At 35.8% G+C, this 18,978-nt stretch overlaps 1 protein-coding gene across 6 annotated transcripts in view; it reads left to right on the top strand.

Moving 5' to 3' along the window:
• Abd-B (Homeobox protein abdominal B) overlaps positions 1-18,978 on the top strand; it is a 314,220-nt gene that overhangs the window by 72,312 nt on the left and 222,930 nt on the right. For all 6 annotated transcript variants that reach the window (XM_087342396.1, XM_087342392.1, XM_087342389.1 and 3 more), the window contains one exon: positions 5,878-5,967. The gene's annotated coding sequence lies outside the window, so the exon portion shown is untranslated. The remainder of the gene's footprint in view (positions 1-5,877; positions 5,968-18,978) is intronic.

The following is an 18,978-nucleotide window of genomic DNA, read 5'->3' on the forward strand; positions in this document are numbered from 1 at the left end:
ATTTTCTCTCACGCTATTACTTAATAAAAACAAAAAAGTAAGAAAGGTGACAAATCTTACGAACCGTCATATTCCAGTAGTGTGAGTTTTAATGTCAATTGCACGAAGACGCTTATCCTGTTCTCTGAGACTGTTAGAATAAGTATTAATTTTAAGTAATTCGCTTGATACGCCTTTTCTAAACAAAAGTTGGTCTCGGTTTTTGATTGGTATGAAGACGTTTAAAGTAGGAAGTATGTACAAAAACCAAAGGTAGACGTAGGTAATAACATATAAAAATATCATTGCTGAGTTTTGCGACCCATACAAACACAAAATAGCTACTGTTCGGTTAAATCGGCGTTTTGAAGTGACGATAAACATCCAATAAACGCTCTTTTATTCTGTGTTTTTACTTTGTGGCTTTAGTGCCCCTATAAGTCGATGATGGGGGCCACATGACTTGTGTATAGGTTATTGTCAGAAGAAATGGTGACTTTCTATACGATTTGCTTAAGTGTCTATATCTGAGAGCAAACAGTCATTTTACTAGCCTATACTACGGACACAGAAGTAGTTAATCATTTGATCTGATGAGTGCATTAGCCGTAGTGGTTCTGTGGCTACTAAACTTTCACTGTATTGGCAGTGGATGGACTGCAGATATTAAGTTGGAATCAAGTATCAAGTAATAATGTGCATATTTTATATATTTTCGAAGCTGTAACTATATAGTGTTTGCCTAGTACAAAGATTTAGATGGATTAATCTATGATAATTTTAATTATTTTCCTTCACACCAAGTTTTAACGTTGTGGTTTTAATCACAGGAAAAACAGACTCTTTTCGTATCATATTTAACTTATGGAAAGTATATTACTGATACTTTAAGCAGCTGTTTTATAGAACAAAATTTTCTGTAATTGTATCAGTTACAACTGCCAAAAATGTAATAAATGAGGTTATTGCATTTGGGTCTACCTTAAAATTTTACTGTATTTTGTGCTATTAAATTTTGTCCCACTATACGCCATGTAGGCGTTAGGGGTGAGTGGAGGTATAGCTCCTCTTTTTATTGACCTCGGCACTAGATGGGGGTGAGCGGTCGGCATCACGCCCCGGCCGGCTTTAGCCCCGGGAAAGGACCACGGTACCCATTGGAAAAGAGGCTGGGTGGGCCCCAGAGCCAGTCTGGACGCAGAGGCTAGAGGAAAAATCCTCTGCCCCCGTCGGGGATCGAATCCCGGCCGTCCAGCTAGTCACTATACTGACTGAGCTATCTCGGCTCAGGTTTTGTGCTATTATTAAGCATATTAAAATAGTCCACAACCAGAGTTTTGTCGATGTTAGTCTTCTGGGTTGTAACGCCATGCCGACTTAAAATAAGATATAAATGTTTAGAAGGAACATACTGCTTCATTTTAGGGTTGAAGATTAAGGCAGTATGTTCCACCTAAAAGTCCACATGACATTACAACCAGGAAGACAAACAGTGACATCTTTATCGCGTTTAAAACGTCAAATCTCACATCAAAGATGGCAGGATTACTAATGCCAGCGATCTACTAAATTACGTGATTGCATTTGAATTTGCTTCAGATGACGGAAGAATCTGTCCTATAACAGTAGAAAGCCGTAATAAAAGGCGCAATGTTATCATGTTGTGAGTCTGACCACTTGATTTCTTGGGTGTTCCTTAAACATTATAATGTAATAGGTCTTTTGTGAACACGGAAGTGAAGCTTTGGGTTTCACAAAACGTAGAAAATTTATCGATGGCCAGAACGACTATTATCTTCTCAAGAAGGACCCTGCGTTACAGACTTAGTTAAAGTCCATTTGATAAACTATAAATCTCACAGAAGAAACTTTCATTCTTTGTGCTTAATGTAAGCAACGCTCCGTCAAGGCGTGTCTGGGGTTTGTGATCTAGTGGCGAGCTTGAATCTTAGGCTGCCGTTTTATCGAACAAATGACTCCTGACTCCACGTGGCAGGATTCTGAAGACAGTAATTACAAAACTTCCTGCTTAGGATCAAACCTTTGGTCATTCAACTAAGCTAAAAAGTTACCTACTGAGGTAATTACATTGATCAATCCTGCTAGTGTGTTGGCCTATGGTGTGTAAGCATACAACTGACTTCAATAAAAACACTGAAATAACGATACATATAGTTAACTAAGAGAGACAAAGTACTCACTTTATTCTCGTTTCTAATAACAAAAATTACTGAATACATTTATTGTATTTTTGATGCGTACGTGTGAGTTCAGAAAAAAACCAATCATCTTTCATTTAAGAAATTTTTCCAGAAAGATAGAAGAATAGATTAGAAATACTGCATAGCGTCAGATCTGTTAGGAGCAAAATATCAAAGTTTTGTTTAGCGTCCCAACGCCTGCTTCACAACGTTCTCAAACTGAGCTCCTTGCTTTGTTTTGTTCTGGTCGCGCCTTAAAGATTGGGTAAGACAGGCTAATGCCTAACTTCAGTTCATTACGCCACTGCTCACGAGTAGTGTCAGACAAGCTGCGAGACTCTCCTCATATGAAGGGTTAGATGAGCTTCAGGCGAGGTCAGAAAGTACGCAAGAGAATTTATGTCCTAATTCGTTCCATTTGAAAGTGTTAAAGCAGTGAAATTCAAATTGGCGGAGAACGTAGCATACGAAGCTGCTTGAGAAAGATGTGAGGATAATATTTAAATGGATCTTGGTGGGTAGGTTAAAGCGTTGTGAATGAGAACAAGCATCAGGAATCGTCTTACAATTATTACCGAGTGTTGTTATGCTGTCTTTTAACTACACCTGTTAGAACCGTAAGGATTTGGCCGGAGACAGTTTCCAGCAGCTGGTTCTGTTTGTAGATATGCAGAATAAAGCCTTTACATTCGTGAGAAAAAGTAGTTAACGTTGTGGTATAATTGCCTACTTGTTTTTTTTTTTACAGAGAAATGCATCAGACGGCTTTTAGAGTTATTCTGTATCTGATAGCATTGCTATTTGAATAGAATATAATTCTTTCTTAGTGGATCCAAGTCAGTGAAAATCATTGAATTTTAATTTTAATAGGCTACGATAGCTATTTCATGTAACAGTAAAACAAATAACGCTGCACTATGAACGCAGTGATTTGTGCACGTACTATTTTAGTCGCGTGTAGCTCCGTATTAACAAATGAAAGCGTTTACTGTCAGAGAAAAAACGTAAAAGAAAAACAGCTACTATTTTATCTACAAGAGACACATTTACTAATTTTATTCATGTCTTCTTATAAGGTGACATTCTTCGCGTACCTTAAAATATGAAGACATGCATAAGGGAAACGTTTATAAACCTCAAACCGAATGGCATCATATTGGCAGAGTTTTCGGCTTTTTCAGGACGCATTGAGGTATTAAGGAGGCAAGAAAATGTTTACGACTGAAACCCCGAATGTTGTTAGCGGGTTTGATCTGGCTGAGGGCCACAAAAAAAGACAGGCACGAATAATAAAGTTTTAAAACAAATATTGATGACAGTTGTTGTTGGAGTGATGCGTTATAAATTTCGATGGTTCAGACCATGTTTCTCCAAAATTTCAGGATCATACGCCATTGTTTTAACATTGGTTTTACGGCGGCGGACAGCAAACGAGTTCAACATTTGCTACACATGGGGTATGTTCATGTCTCGTCATCAGAAAGCGGGGCAGAATTACAATATAAATGTAGCTAATAAATCATTGTAAAATGTGTCAGAGTTTAAATATCTGCGCACGACAGTATGCAATTAAATTTTATTCACAATTAAATTAATAGAAATGTAAATTCAGGGATACATTCTTCAATTCAGTTTAGTATATTTTGTCTTCTTGCCACTTTTATGAAACACTGACCTAAAGGATTAAAATATAAAAATATAATTTTACATGCTATTTTGTGTGGGTGTTAGACTTGGTCTGTGACATTAATAAAAGAACATAGATTGAGGGTGTTTCTGGACCAAAATGGGAAATGTTTGGAAGGAGGCCGGAGGACTATATACAATAACAGCCTTTATAATTACAATTTTCATAAAATATTGTTTGGATAATTAGATAGAATTATGGAATTGTATGGGGAATGTAGCACGCATGGGAGAAGAAGGAAACTTGTGCAAAATGTTATCGGACAACCTGTAGGAAAGAGGAAATCTTGAGCACCCAGTAGTAGATTTGAAGGTAATGCTAAAATGGATCTTAGCGAAATAAGGTAGGAGAGTGTAAACTGAATTTGTGTTTCTTTGAACAGGGGCCAGTGGTGGTCTCCGTAAACAGAGGGGAATTTTTTTGTTAGCCTACCCAATGTTAGTTGCTCGAAAGGACTGTGATTTATGGAATTATTAGTTATGCCTATAGGCCTATATATGTACGTAAAATAAATATTCAAGTTTTGTAGTTGGACAGAATGTGCCACACCACCTTTCCACTTTACTCAACAACAACAACAACAACAAAAAGCCATTCAAGAAGTACTTTCATACTAAGGTTAATGCGGAATGCGACATTGAATTTCAGCAAACATAAAACCAGAAGGAGAGTAAGCCTACTTAGTCTCAACCATATCCATTAGAGCTATAAGCTAAGGGTTTTTTCGTTATTGTAATTTGTATCATGTTTTTACAGAAATGTCATCAACCACTACACAAATTCACTAGTAATTTGCACAAGAAATAAACTTCTTTCATTGCATTGCTAAAACATGTTATACAGAATCATAAAAACGTAATTAACGTTTTAGAGTTGAATATAAGTTTCGAGATGAATGTGTGTTATCTTAATTGGTTGAAGGTTGAAGTAAACACACATAAGTTCCATTTTAGTTAAGCTATTGGAGCACGAAGTTGATCTATATAAAACTTAAAAATTAAATTATTACCTAAAATAAAAGACAATACGTATGCACCATTACAAAGATGGACTAGCTGTGCTGTTGGAAATAATCGGTATTTATTCTGAGCATTATACGAATCTCCTTAAATATGTCCGTGGGAAAAATGCAGAATTCCTGATTGTTAAGTAGGAGACATACGAAACACACTATTGTACCTTACAAAGTTATAAAAATACGATGTAGTAGAGCAAAATAATGTTATATTCAGCAAGTTTAATTACGTTAGGGCTAGTCCTTTGCTTGAGAACTCCTGAACATCCAATCATTCTTGCTTATAACATCTGTTGCGGTAAGATGCAATGCCAAACACTTACGGCGTATGAAGACTAATTTGTTAGATGCTTTAAGATGGAGAGTTTTAATTGGTTTATGAATCGTTTAATGTAAAGTAATTGAAACAAGGAGTTTAATTAGAAAGCAATGCTGGGTCCAGGAATGATAAATTAAAGTAACCGATTAATTTCAGATAACGAAAATAATCTTTATTTTTGAGATTTAAGTTTTTCACTAGAAAGTTGTCTGTCTTTTAAAATGTTACGCCATGTAGCCTAGTAGAAATTTACTGAAGTTTTAGAAATAATTATTGCATTTATCATCGTTTTGACGACAGAGGCAGTAAGCAATTTTAAAGTAACTGCAAACTTCTGCGGCAGAACATTCTAGAAGACAGTTGTCTTCAATCTTCGGGGTCTATCCATTTTGGGTTTATATGAAACGTAAGTGGCATATTGCAGATTTCGTGATGTAGCCTTACACATTCTGAAAAATATAGGTTTTAGGTTACTTTAACCTATTTGATTCGTACATATTGCATAACGGTAAAACATCAACATGACTTTTGTAAATTTTTCTCCGAGCTGATTTACTGATATAATCCTATGGCATTCTTTATAGGCTTATTTGCCTATATTCTGTTTACTGATGCGTCATAACACATGCCATTTGACTCAGTGAGAAACTAACAGCAAATATATTTCTTGTTTCAGGAGAAGCCCTGCGATAATATTCATGTCCTGTCAACATAGTTTTCCTAATTATACCACTGAAGACAACTTCTGAAATCCATCTGGTTACAAGTAAGTATGCCGACTCATTTAAACATGTAAGCCTCATTCACCCCACAGAACAGAGTTGCAATATTTCGGGTGAGTGGTTGAAGACGCTCCCTCCTTCTTGCGCTAGTCAAAAGATTTATGGAAAATCGATGTCAAGGAATGACTTTTATGTTACTCTTTGAATCAGAATCCTCCGTATAGAGTTCTGCACTGCACGAGGGTATGTAAATGATCAGGATAGAATTGAAATGGATACGTAGGGACTTTCCCATTTCTCTCTGCCCCCCAAAATAAAATAAAACTTGATACCTAAACTTAAACCATCACTTGAAGCGAAGAACATGCATCCAATTGGGAAAAGAATACTGAATAGAATATTTGCATCTATAAGAGAGGAAGCAAGGAAAGAATGTAAAAAAGTACATAATAAGTAGCTACATAATTTTTAAATCTAAAACTTCTTGACGATGGTGAAGAGTCAATTGAATAATTTTTTTTTTGGATATTATCCATCGTCTAGTAAATATAAAACGTAAAAATTACGTTTCGGAGATGGGACTCTATCTTCGTCTTCAGGTTACTACTCAGTTGGGCCCACTAGATAGAGCTAATCCCATCTCCGAAACGTCGTTTTTTACGTTTTATATTTACTAGACGATGGATAATATCCAACAAAATTTATTCTACGTAATTTTTATTGTTCATCACTGGATGTTACTGAACAAATAAGTGGTTAGAATTCATGTTATGTATTTGGGAGTCCCGGGTAAAAATCTCGGATCAGAGACCGTGTATCTGGCAGTGAGTTTTCTTGGCTTTCCTCAGACCGTCCAGAAAATAGAGGGATAATTATCTTAAATTGACTACAACCGCTTACTTTCTACTTAATCCATTAGCTAATCATCCATAGTTGGACTTTACATAAATGATTTGGGCTACTAACGGCACCTTTAAATAAAGTACAAATAAATAAAATATAGATCTGTTTTTACCTAATATTAGGTTAATTAAACCAACGAATATTTTACGGGCTGTAAATAGTTCATCAGCACGTACAAGGGAAATAAATTCGTATAAAATTTCAATCGGAAATTCTGTAGGTGATATCTAAACATATGGGGTTCTCACGGTGGTAAAGATGTAGATATCTTCTAGATTGTGTGGGTAATCTTGTAGGTGGTTGCCACCTACCACAACTCACAGGATCACAATTGATATTGACGATAACAGACGATGTTGAGATCTAGAAGTAGGTTGGAAGAGAATGTAAAAATAGACCTTTGAAGATATATGATATATGGATGTGGCCTACATACGTCTGTTTAAGGATGAGAGCAGTTGTGGCTCTTGTAAACACAGCAATATATTTTCTGGTTTCCTTAAGGGCGCAAAATTTCCTGCACAGTTGAGCGATTGTCGTCCTGTGAATAGACGTGCGTCATGAAGTTAAACTTTGAAAATGCTGCACGCTTCGGGTTTATTGGATACAAGTCCAGTAAAGAAGTGATCAACAATGTTACTGTTTGCATATTACGCGGATTTCTCAAGGCAACCTACTGTTTCCTGCATGTGTATGTTGAGGAGAGTATTATAAAATGACTGTAAACACTACATCTTTGTTTACGGGACACGGTGAAAATCTCATGTAAATTCTGAACCACATTCCCAGTTTACCATCATTTTCCTTTATAATCTCACATCAACATCGAAGATAAACAGCTACTCAGTGCTGGATGTACCAGAACGTATAGCCCAACGAGTTACGTGCAGACGTTTGTTCTTACACCACCAGTTTAGCTGAGAAGCTGTACTAAATGTTTATAATACAATTTATCATTTCTTGCAGTCTGTGTACTGTATATACCTATATATAAAACACACACATGTATGCCAAACCCTGTAGCGTCGCTTGAGTTGTTATGGATTTTCTAGGAGCGAACCGACGCCACTGTTGTGACGTCACGGGCGCCTCTGGAAACATTGATTGGCGCCGGCGTCGACATTCTGTTCCTGCAGAGGCGTCTCTCCAGGTCTGGTAAATGTCGATCTCTCTCCCACCCGATCGTGATAGCCTACGTCAAGTTTCCCTTTTTGGCAGACATCTTGATTCTCGGCATAGGCCAATTTCCAAACTAAGAGAAAAAATTGGCGGGGGAGGCGCTACGTCTTAATTGTCTTTATTGCTAAATAAGGGTGTCTAGTGATTTTATAAGTTCACGCTAAGAGAATTTTTCCCCTTGTGACTTCCTATAAGAACGTAAACTACTTTTGATTAGATACGAATTATGACTTAATTATAACGATAACGAGCTTTCCGCTTTTGGAATTATTTTTATTTGGGTTAGTGATCTTGCGCTGTGTATCAAATATAAATTAAGGGTCATGCGTAATTTTAATAATAAAATTTTTAATTAAAACTAATTCGTTTTCATTCTACACTGATTTTTGAATAAAAGATGATTTTTTTTAACAACAGCAGTCTTACTGCTAGAAGGATTGTACGCTTCCATCTATGGTGTGACTTTAAGTTGCGCTTTTACCTTAAAATATACCACGAGCTATTCCTTTCATATTCTTTTCAATTTATTATTCATTAAACATCCTATAATTTAACGCTATGTAGTGTGAGTTACTGGCAGAGTTCTTTCATAAACATTGTTTTTGAACAGAAAAAATTCTCATAAATTCTTACGTTTTTTTCTCATTTAAGATAGTCGTTTAGGCCTAATTTTCATTGTACTTATGCACCGAAGTTTTTAAAAATTGTAATTATATTTTAGATTGTATAAATATAAAATACAATAGTAGTGCAACATAGTGTTTACTATAGAACTTAAACGGCAATCATGCAAACAAATATATTAATGTCCGACATTAACGCTCTAATGGATATTACCTTAGTCAGTAAAACAAAAATTAAACTAGTGTGTTCATTGGGTCTTTTCTTGTGTGCTAGGAATTTAACCACGGTCTGTAAGATGGATTACTGTCTGTAGTCTACTGCCGATTTCTGACTCTTAAACCATTCATTAAAAAAAGTTAAAGAAAAGGACAGACAACGTGATATTTGGTACCACGCGCTTCTGGCTTAATAGCTAACTGCTTCTGTTTGCTCTCGTTTGTTCTGATAATGAAGCAAATGACTTACTTGGGGATTTACGAAATATTAGTCTGTAAACCCACACAATCCTAAATGCCGCTAGGTTCTATAGCAACGTTATTACCTTAGCTACGTTTACAACGTTTTATCTGGAGGGGGGGAATTAGTGTATTTCCAGGTGAATGGACCAAGTGGTTGCTTCTAAATGATGTTCACATGCGAACTAATGTTTATGTGAGGGAGGAAGTCTGACGGTTTTGTTGTTGAGTTGCATCTCCGTGTTAAAAGAGTCCATAAAAAGTATATTATGCCTCTTAAACCGATGACACGCGATGGTCGCAGAATAGTTAGGTAGGGAATCTGCTATGTTTGTTATAATTTCTTTCCTTCTTCCTTCTCATTTACGCTTCTAAACTTTTCTGTTTTCATAGTTGATTAACCATTACTTTATTAAGAGCTAATAGGTAAGGAGATGACAATGTAGCCAACTTAATTATACATTTAAATTCGTATTTTATCATATTATTATTTTTATTTATTTACGTGTTATCGTACGATTTATATTAAATATATTATTATAATTTCAAAACCTTATTTAATTTAACAACGCATGGCGTAAAGTTTCTGGTGCATTGGATATAATTTGATATCTGGCCAAGGATAATGGCGTTAGTGACTTCGGATTTGTCAGTATTTAGTTACTATCTCGTGAGCGGAGTATCTGGAGCCTGTCTTGTTGGGATGACGTCTTGACGGATTCCTTACATGGTCGCGTGGCTGACGGGGATGCCCGAGAAGGGATTCCATAAACGTCTGAAGTCTTAACAATCTTAACTAGGGTAACCGAAGGCTTCGTATCGTGGTAGCCAATGTCACCAGTCGATTCCCTACCCAGTCACTCCACGCGAGCAAGGACCATGTTAATCTTCGCCTAAAGACCTAGTTACTATTATATGATTTTAATAAAAATTGGAACGTACTGATGAATGTTACTAAATTTCCAAATATAAAATTATATACAAATCCGTCCAGCAATTCTCGAGCTGTTACATGTAGACAGGTAGACGGACAGACAGACAAACATGGTGGAGCGACAGGACTTATCAGATTCCTGGCAAATTTTATAGACATTATGCATGAGAGTGGTTAAAAATTGACCTAAAATTTGTTGATACTAGAATGTTACTAAATTCGTCTAACTGTGTTCTCGAGGTGGCCTACTTACTATCCACTACATGTAGCTCGCGTGTGGAAGAGGGTGATAAGAAACGATTACAAAAATGACACTGATTCACGTCGTTGTTAACTAGACACAGTTAAAATTCCTTGTAACGTTTTAACCGCATTCCCAAAATAAAAGTCTGTTAGCGTTTAGCTACATTTTGATTTGTTTATTAATGGGGTCGCGGAACAGAAACCGATACTCTTTCAATACCAAATCGCATGCTGACCACTTGACCTTGCGGGTGGCCAGTGGTTTACAAAGATCGATCTGTTACACTTCTGTTCATGATGCCATATTTTGTCCCTCCATCTTAATGGTTAATTTCCATTCCAAGTATAGGCCTACTGTACCTTCACTACTGTTACTAATGGTATCTTCTGTTGATCAGATTAATACAGACGTCTTCAATTCTCTTTTTATCCTCCTGTCTTAAACATTCTTTATTCTAGAAATGGTATGCTGCTTCGAACTTCTATATTTATATTATATATATTATAAGTTACTTTTATTCGTGCTGATTCGACCACTGTTATTTATGGACTTGAATGCCACTGATTTTTCATTCGATAGATATTATTACTTTGCTAATTGAGAAGACCCGTTATAATTTAACGGTAAACAATTTTTTTCGTATCATCTCGTAACCTGTTGTCCTTTGTATTATCCCGTTAACAACTCTACTTTATCTTCTTTTTTCTCCTGCTTTTACACCGATTTGCGCTTAGAACAGCAATGAAATATGTCATCTGTGCTACGTACTATGCTGTTCTTAACATTTTGTCGTCCATATTCGAAGCACATCAGCAAGATTCCCAATGGTAGCAGCATTTGTAAAATGGAACATTTGCTATCCAGTATCTGATTACGTTTAAGTAGCCGCCGGAAAATTGAAAGCTTGTGTGTAATTGTAACTATGTGTTTTGAGGAAGTAGAATTAATTTTAAATGATTCCATTAACCATGGTCATTTATGTTAAATTTATCATACGATTATAAGAATTTGAATCATATTTCTTTTCCTTTCTAAGTGTTTTATATAAGTTTTATATTTACCAATTACTCTATACGAGAAAAATTCCAGTGGTTCAACCTCGATAGACTTTCCTCAAAATACTGTCTGTATAAGTAATGATTGCCTTTTTCTTTGAATCTTACGTAAACTAGCATATGAGAGGAAGGTAATGTATCTTATGCTAATATTTGACAGGAAGTTTATTTTATTCTTTGGTGCCTCAACATTTCCTCCTATTGAACATCTCGTAATTCTATTCATCATAAATTTATGTTTATTGCTCAGTAATTGCAACCTGACCCGTGCACGTTTGGTTTTATGTAAAAATTAAACCCTAACAGTAACAACGGATTCCACTGCCTTATAACAAAATGTCACGCTACACAGATGAATTACAATTTGGGGCGTGTCATGCAAAGTTTGGCTTGCAGATAACTTCTTCATATTCGTTCTCCTTACCTCCCTGCTTATTAAAATAATTAGTGGTCTGATATACTGACGAAGCGTGGCTAGCTAGTACTTGGCTTGTCTGCCGCGTAGGTGAGACCACCCGTGGTGTGTAAGCTTGTTTTTTGTACCCAGGTTTTATGTCTCCACTAATAATTTAGAAATGCCAAGAGAAGGTCACATTTATTTCTATAACAGACATACTATGAGTGCTCTCCTTTGTCTTTTGTTCATACAGTAAAGGCAAACGTATGTTTAGATTTATAAATAATAATACCATGGTTTTAAATGTGTGAGTCGCGTTCCATAAATGAGCAGTGGTTGAAAAGGATTTTAATGTTATGGCGGGGGATTCCTACAGCTAGCCAAAGAACTGACAACTCCCGTTTGACTGGCTGGACTTCTCGAGGCTACGAAGAGATTTGCTAAAGTTAACATATTTGATGAACAAATGTAAAGTACTACTTAGTCCTGTCAGTCATCCTTTCTTATTAGAATACAAAATGATCATTTTAAGACTCAACAAAGATAACGTAAAACGAAATTTATATTAATAATAGGACGTAATATAATAAACGGAACTATAGGATAGTCTGCGTTTAATGTTAATATTATAAAAAAATATATTTTCAAGGGTTTTTATTTTCTACAGACACCAATTATTATAATTACATTTTCAACAGAACATTACATTACACTTAAAAACTGAAAATGTAGGAGTAAGTGGAATCAACAAAGAAGTAGGAAAATCGAGAGTAACAGAAAAGCAATAATCCCACCACAGTTCCCTATTTTTATGTAAAGACTGGTTAAGCCAAATATTTGCCATATTATCGTATTTCTGATTCTCAGAGGGTAGATTTAGAACAATTATGTTTAAATTTATCTCCGTTTTTCTCCGTCTTAATGAAGTGTGAATTATCTTCATGTTACTCCGAGATCTTCAATTATGAATTGTGACTTAAAGGGGCCACTCTGTACATTACAGACATTTTTACCATAAGTACGACAAGAGAACCATATTTTAGTAGGCAGCAGTAATAAATATGCACACCAGAACTTCGACATTTCCGTTTTACTTTTATTTTAATGTCAGTTTAAATAAATGAAATAGGAATCTGTATGTGAATCATATGTGCAATTTCGACATTAACACAAATTCTACACGGTCTGCAAAAATGTATAAAGTTTGGACCTACGTAGTTAAAACATCAAAGATACGAGAGTCACTCAAAAAGTTTTGCCCCATATTTTGTATTTCGGCCAAAAATGATCGAAAATATATGAAATTTTGAATAAGAATATCCACAAATAAGTTCGTTGGTAATTGCTGATTTAGAGACTAAAGGCTATTCATTGTACCATTGTATTATAACACGGGTGTGCTTTAAATCCACAAAAAAGTGTTGCAAATTTTGGAAATATATCGTGTTAGAATGTTCTTGTTTACCTCGATCCCCCCTACTAGTGTCCCTAGAATTTGATGCAACGGCGCTGATTACCACGTAGCGTTGTAATTGCATGACGCTTAAATATTCTACAACAGCGTCGGTGTGTTCATAAGCTGGCAGCCATCAATTTGAAACGAAATAAAACAAAGTGATGTATGGAAAGATGGATTCAGTTCATGCCCAGAATATTCACACAACAGGCCGGTCCTGTGGGGGTTTTCTCAGAATGGTTGATGGTGCTGCGAAAAGGGATGCGAGAGTAAAGCGAAGGGGAATGTACGTACGTGACGTGTAATGCAGATTGCCTACATTTAAGAAGCAGAAGAAGCGAGGTGGGTTTGAAACAGTATGGATTTTTTGTGTTTTCCATTCCCTTCTTGCTTTTATTTTGTATTCGCATGCGCGAAGCAGATTTTGTTCCTTCAGAGCTTCTCATTGGTCAGTAAGCCTTCTCTCCCATTGCATTATGGGTACGTTAAAACCAGCATTTGTCTTTCTCGTTACTCTATCTTCGTCTCTTTGTAGCAAGTTTCATCTTTTACTCTCTCTTTCTGATCTGGCGGCAACGTGATCACGGTTTGCAACTTGTGTATGTTAAAACGAAACATGGCCCACGAATTGAAACCTTTTGGATTACTGAGCGTATGTCTGACAGCTCCAACATTGAGAACACTATTTTATCATTTCTTAACGGGTTACTTCCTCGCTTTTAATTTTTTATCTGGATTATCAATCTTCTCTTACTGCGCGATTCTCAGAAACGTAATTTGACGTCTTTCGAGGAAGATCTGCATTTTGAGGACAGAAATATTTCTACGACACATATTAAAATCGACGTATATTTCAGTGGCCACTAAGCATCCTGTTGCGCATCGTTAGTCGTAAACAAGTAGATTGAGTCGATAATATTGGGTCAGAGGTGGTTTAAAAGACAACTTTCACTTCCAGAATTCCATCCATTTCATACAAATATCTTAAATTTTGTGTCGAAACTCAGGAAATAGAAAGTAAAGACCGAAAGTTGCGGCAACTTACTGGCACTTCTCTTTCATATTAAACGTCCCAGGTCTACGTGGTTTTCCTGTTCCCTATAGATCAATACGTTTAATTTAAATGGGATCATAACATATTTTTGCACTCCTGTCCTGTGTAACTAACCGTTCTTTGTCAAGATAGAAAAAATATAACTATTTCGTTAAGTGATTTTATAGAAGCACTTCAGTTACATTTTATCGTAACAGCACATATAAACTAGAATTGTGTTTGGTAGGAATACTGAAACTATTTGTAACTGGCATGAAAGCTACGTGGTATCCATTTTAATGTTGGTGTGGTTGTACCACCTGAATTTCGCTTTGCAATTCCCTCGATCCCCGTTGTTCTTAATGGGAATCACTTGAACTCCGGTTTATGTAGGATATCTCCATGCGAGCATCACTCCTCATTATCAAGCCCCGTAATAAGCAGGACATTCCTATGCGCTCATTTACATGTGCACGTTTCTCGTTGTTGGAGCGTCACGGCGCTGCATTGTGCGTTTGTGCGCTTAATGGCACGAGTGCGCGGGAGGGGGGAAGCTAGGATCGTGGTTAATTACTGCAAAGGGTTGATGTAGGAAAGTCCGAAAGCTTTACTCTTCTCCCTCGAACTATTTTAGATGGAACAATGTCGCAGTCATGAACGGAATATAGTAGACTTCCATTAATGTCCTGGACTCTGTACACATAAGAGTAAAAGTGTACTAACAAGTTTCATTCCCTATTCATGAAAAAGGAATTAGCTACGTATTTGAGAAAATAGAACGCATTTTCCCAGAATTACTAGACCTCTTCCCAAAATAACGATCCCATTGTCAAAATTGTTATTTTGTGTGCAGCATAAAACATCAACATTCAAATTTATTGTTTGGGCTTTACTTTCTTAGTAGCAGTATTTCCTGAAGGAAACAGGCAACTTGGAAGATTTAAGCGAAGATGGGAATATAATATTAAAATTAATCTTAAACAACAGGGCGAAAATTGTGGACTGAATTTATTTTGCTCAGAATATGAAAAAAATTAACATTGTAGTCTATTAAAGGCAGGGTATTTTCTGACTAACTGAGCAATTTTTAGCCTTATAGGACGTTCTTTGCTTCATAGAACTAGTTAGTAACAGTAATATTTAGTATTTATTAGGACTACGTTTATAAGCGTACCAAGTGATATGTTTATATGCGTTATCATTGCTTTTCTTTACACAATTCTTCTGAAATCAACCTTACTTTCTAAGTTATATCCGTTCAATACAGAGGCACAAATTAAAAAATAATTTGAAAATTTGTTAATTTTATGAATTTTGCACATACACATATGACAAAGAACCTATATGAATCCAGTAAGATTACAATATCTTTTAATGAAATTTGTAATTTCCGCTGTTGGTCAATTTATTATTCATAAAATATTGTTATTTGAAAATATTATTAGAGAATTCTTCCGCTGTGTTTTGTTTTATCAGAAAACTGAGTTTTGCTGACTTCAAATGTCTAATGAATAAGTAAGTTTAAGTATATAAATAAATAAATAACAAACAGATGATATTCGTGACCTCTGCATTTTATAATCGAAGCGTTTACTAAGAGCAGGAGCTCATAACATTTAAAATTAATGTAATTTAATTTTGAAATATTTCATAAAATTTATTTATTTAAGAAAACCTATTAAATATAGCTCGAGCCGGGATAGCTCAGTCAGTATAGTGACTAGTTACGGGCTGGACAACCGGGGTTCGATCCCCGACGGGGGGGCAGAGGATTTTTCCTCTAGCCTCTGCTTCCTCTACAATGGGTACCGGGGTCCTTTCCCGGGGGTAAAGCCGGCCGGGGCGTGATGCTGACCACTCACCCCCATCTGGTGCCGAGGTCAAGAAAGAGAGGAGCTATACCTCCACTCACCCCAAACGCCTAGTGGGACAAACTTTACTTACTAAATATAGCTTGCGCTTATGTATAATTAAAGAGTATGATACAAATATAATATTTTTGGACTGAAAAGATAAGCGCAAACTGTCACAGTGGTAATTATTACCGTAATGTTTTTGTTTGTTTTAAAGGCGTAAGAATTCTGTAATCTAATCCACTATTGTTCTCTTACTTTGAAAACCTCAGCGTCACATTAAAATGATAATACTTGTGTGTATGTATATGTTTTAAATGCCATTGTTCTGTAATGCCGGCTTATAAGGTAGTTAATGGACTTAGAAAGACTTTGCATCAACTTTGCTTTGTCCTTGCGATGCTTTGAAACAACTTCTCAGGGCTTTAATTAACCTCCGATCTGTCTTGAAAATCCGGTAAGGCACCAGTGGGTTTTAATTCGTGTGCTTGCTTATACATTTTGGTACCCACTATCCTTGTATTCCAGCCTCAGACCTTCAGGCCTATTTGATTGATCTACGTCTGCTTTCATTAAACCAGAAAGGCCAGCATTGTTAAACCACTTTGAAATTTACTTAATTCGACAGTTATTTATGTTTGTTTGTAACTTATTTAATGACGTCGTAAGTAGGCCAGATTATATAAAGGGCAATGTTGAAATATAAGATGATTAGAAAATGATACGGAAGAAAGTTATCATTGCCTCATTTGAGATACTACCTCAGATATGCGTGGATGGACTAAGAACAACCACGAAACATGTCAGGATTATTTGTCACCTGGTCTAGATTTTTACCTTTTAACTATCTAAAAGAAAGGAAGAAAGCCAATCACTTGACCGAGAGGCCTCATAAAGACAAAAGCACCTCAGATAATGGACCATGTTATAGTAATATTTGTAGAATCGTGAGAAATGCTTCTTAACTATGTTAAAGGTGCAAGGACTCTTTACGTCTGACTACCCGAGTAGTTTAATAGAAGTTGCCAACTTACTCCACTTTGGTTCAACTGTTGGACTTGTTCATTAAAAACTCGGAGTCTGAGTTTCTGTACTCGTATTGCAGTCGATTTATATTATCTAGTTTTACTGCCTGAGTCTTGGGAAGTACACCCTGTGCACTCTTGAGCAGGAGACATATCCGTATGTCCTGCAAATAAAACCAACCCAAATTTGCATAGTACTGTGATCAGTATAAACTTATATTAAACAATTTCATAAAACCTTTATTCTTTTAGCTCAGTTTTGGCCTTTAGATATTATCTCTTTAAGAAAAGAAACGATATTTCGATTTACAAATATAATTATTTATATTATTACTATCCCAAAAATGTTACTAATAATAGTATTAAAAATGTCAATCAATTATGCCGTATGAACAAAATTTTCAGCGGTTTTATTCAGTTCCATATTTGAATGGCAATTTTATATTTTCCGCGCACTTTTGTGTATCCTGTAATGGTACAGACTTTATATTCACTGAATACTACTGCTTATTATTCTTGTTCAGCATCTTGGGTTACTCCCTTGTCCTGTTGGTACTCCAAATCTTTTATTATCGATCTGCCAGGCTCGTCAGACCTGTTTCTGCTCACTTCATTTCGAACTAAAATGTTTATTATACATATCTTCAAATTTTCATTTCTAAAATATGATTAGTTGTATCATGTATTATGCCCTTCTGTTTGGTTAAAAAACACATGCGTAATGTCTTATTCTTTCAGTGTTCTTTTTGTTTGTTAATAACCACGCCCTGCCCATATGACTGAGCAAAATTAACTTCAGAAAATTCATTCTCCTTTTATCGTTCTCACATGTCGTGCGCATTTCATGCATGTGCAGGTCGGAAGAAATCACAGTTGTGTGAAATTTTATCTGTTTATGCTTTTCCCGATCTTCTCTTTAAACTTATTTTTACGTTACCACGCACTGATTTTAACTTTGATATTTTATTAATGATATCAGGTTAATCACTAATTAATTGCTACCTTGACATTTAATGAACTAAATAATTAAAGGTTAAAACCTGCCCTAGAATGTCTTCATGTAGACATACATCTGCTTTTAGCAGATGGGATACTAGCATTTGAAGGACATTCTCTTTGAGTTGCGAACTATGCAAACTTATTGCTTCGTAGTGGGATAATGGGTGAAATACGTACAGCTTCTTGCAGTTAAGGCTATTGGAACATTATTATCTGCATATAAGATCAGAGAAATTTGCCGAAATTAAATTAAATTTTGTGTACCTAAATGATAATAACAGCTGTCTTTTCCATTGCCTAATTACTTAATTAACACCGGCAGGTCTAAATGTATTAAATACTGTGGGTGAAATTCTGAAGCTTGGTGGATGCCGTAAATTAATTGAACACATTTTCTCTTGTATGTTACTTCCCGTTGCGCATATGGCAGCCTCTGCTATAATGTTTTTAGTCTAAGTGCTTTGAATTACTTAATAAAATATGCATTTTCTCATTAATTTTCCATTTTGTTTTGATAAATCGGTAATAAAATATTATCTGAATATCACTAACCCTTTCTGAGTCCTAATTGATTTTTAAGTAGTATATTTCAGCTGTTTCTTGGCCTATATGAATGTTCTAGCGAACTAATTCTTCGGTACGTGTAACTGTAATACGAGTTACGTTTTTATTCTTGTGTTACTTTATTTTTTATAATAATAATTGTTATATAACTGATGAAGGTAAATTATTCCTAAAGATTAAAACTGTGTTGTCAAGTGTTCATGGCAAAGCACAAAGCCATCACTGTCTGCGGGATTGCTGCGTGGTTACAATAGTTCCCATTACAATCTGCAGTTTGAATTAACGACTACCCACCCTATGATGTGTGTCCTTCCAGGGCTCTGTTGTTCACACA

Source organism: Zootermopsis nevadensis, unplaced genomic scaffold, assembly GCF_977971745.1.
Source record: "Zootermopsis nevadensis isolate Lab colony 2312 unplaced genomic scaffold, Znev_1.0 Znev_ptg000001l, whole genome shotgun sequence".
NCBI classification, from domain to species: Eukaryota; Metazoa; Arthropoda; class Insecta; order Blattodea; family Termopsidae; genus Zootermopsis; species Zootermopsis nevadensis.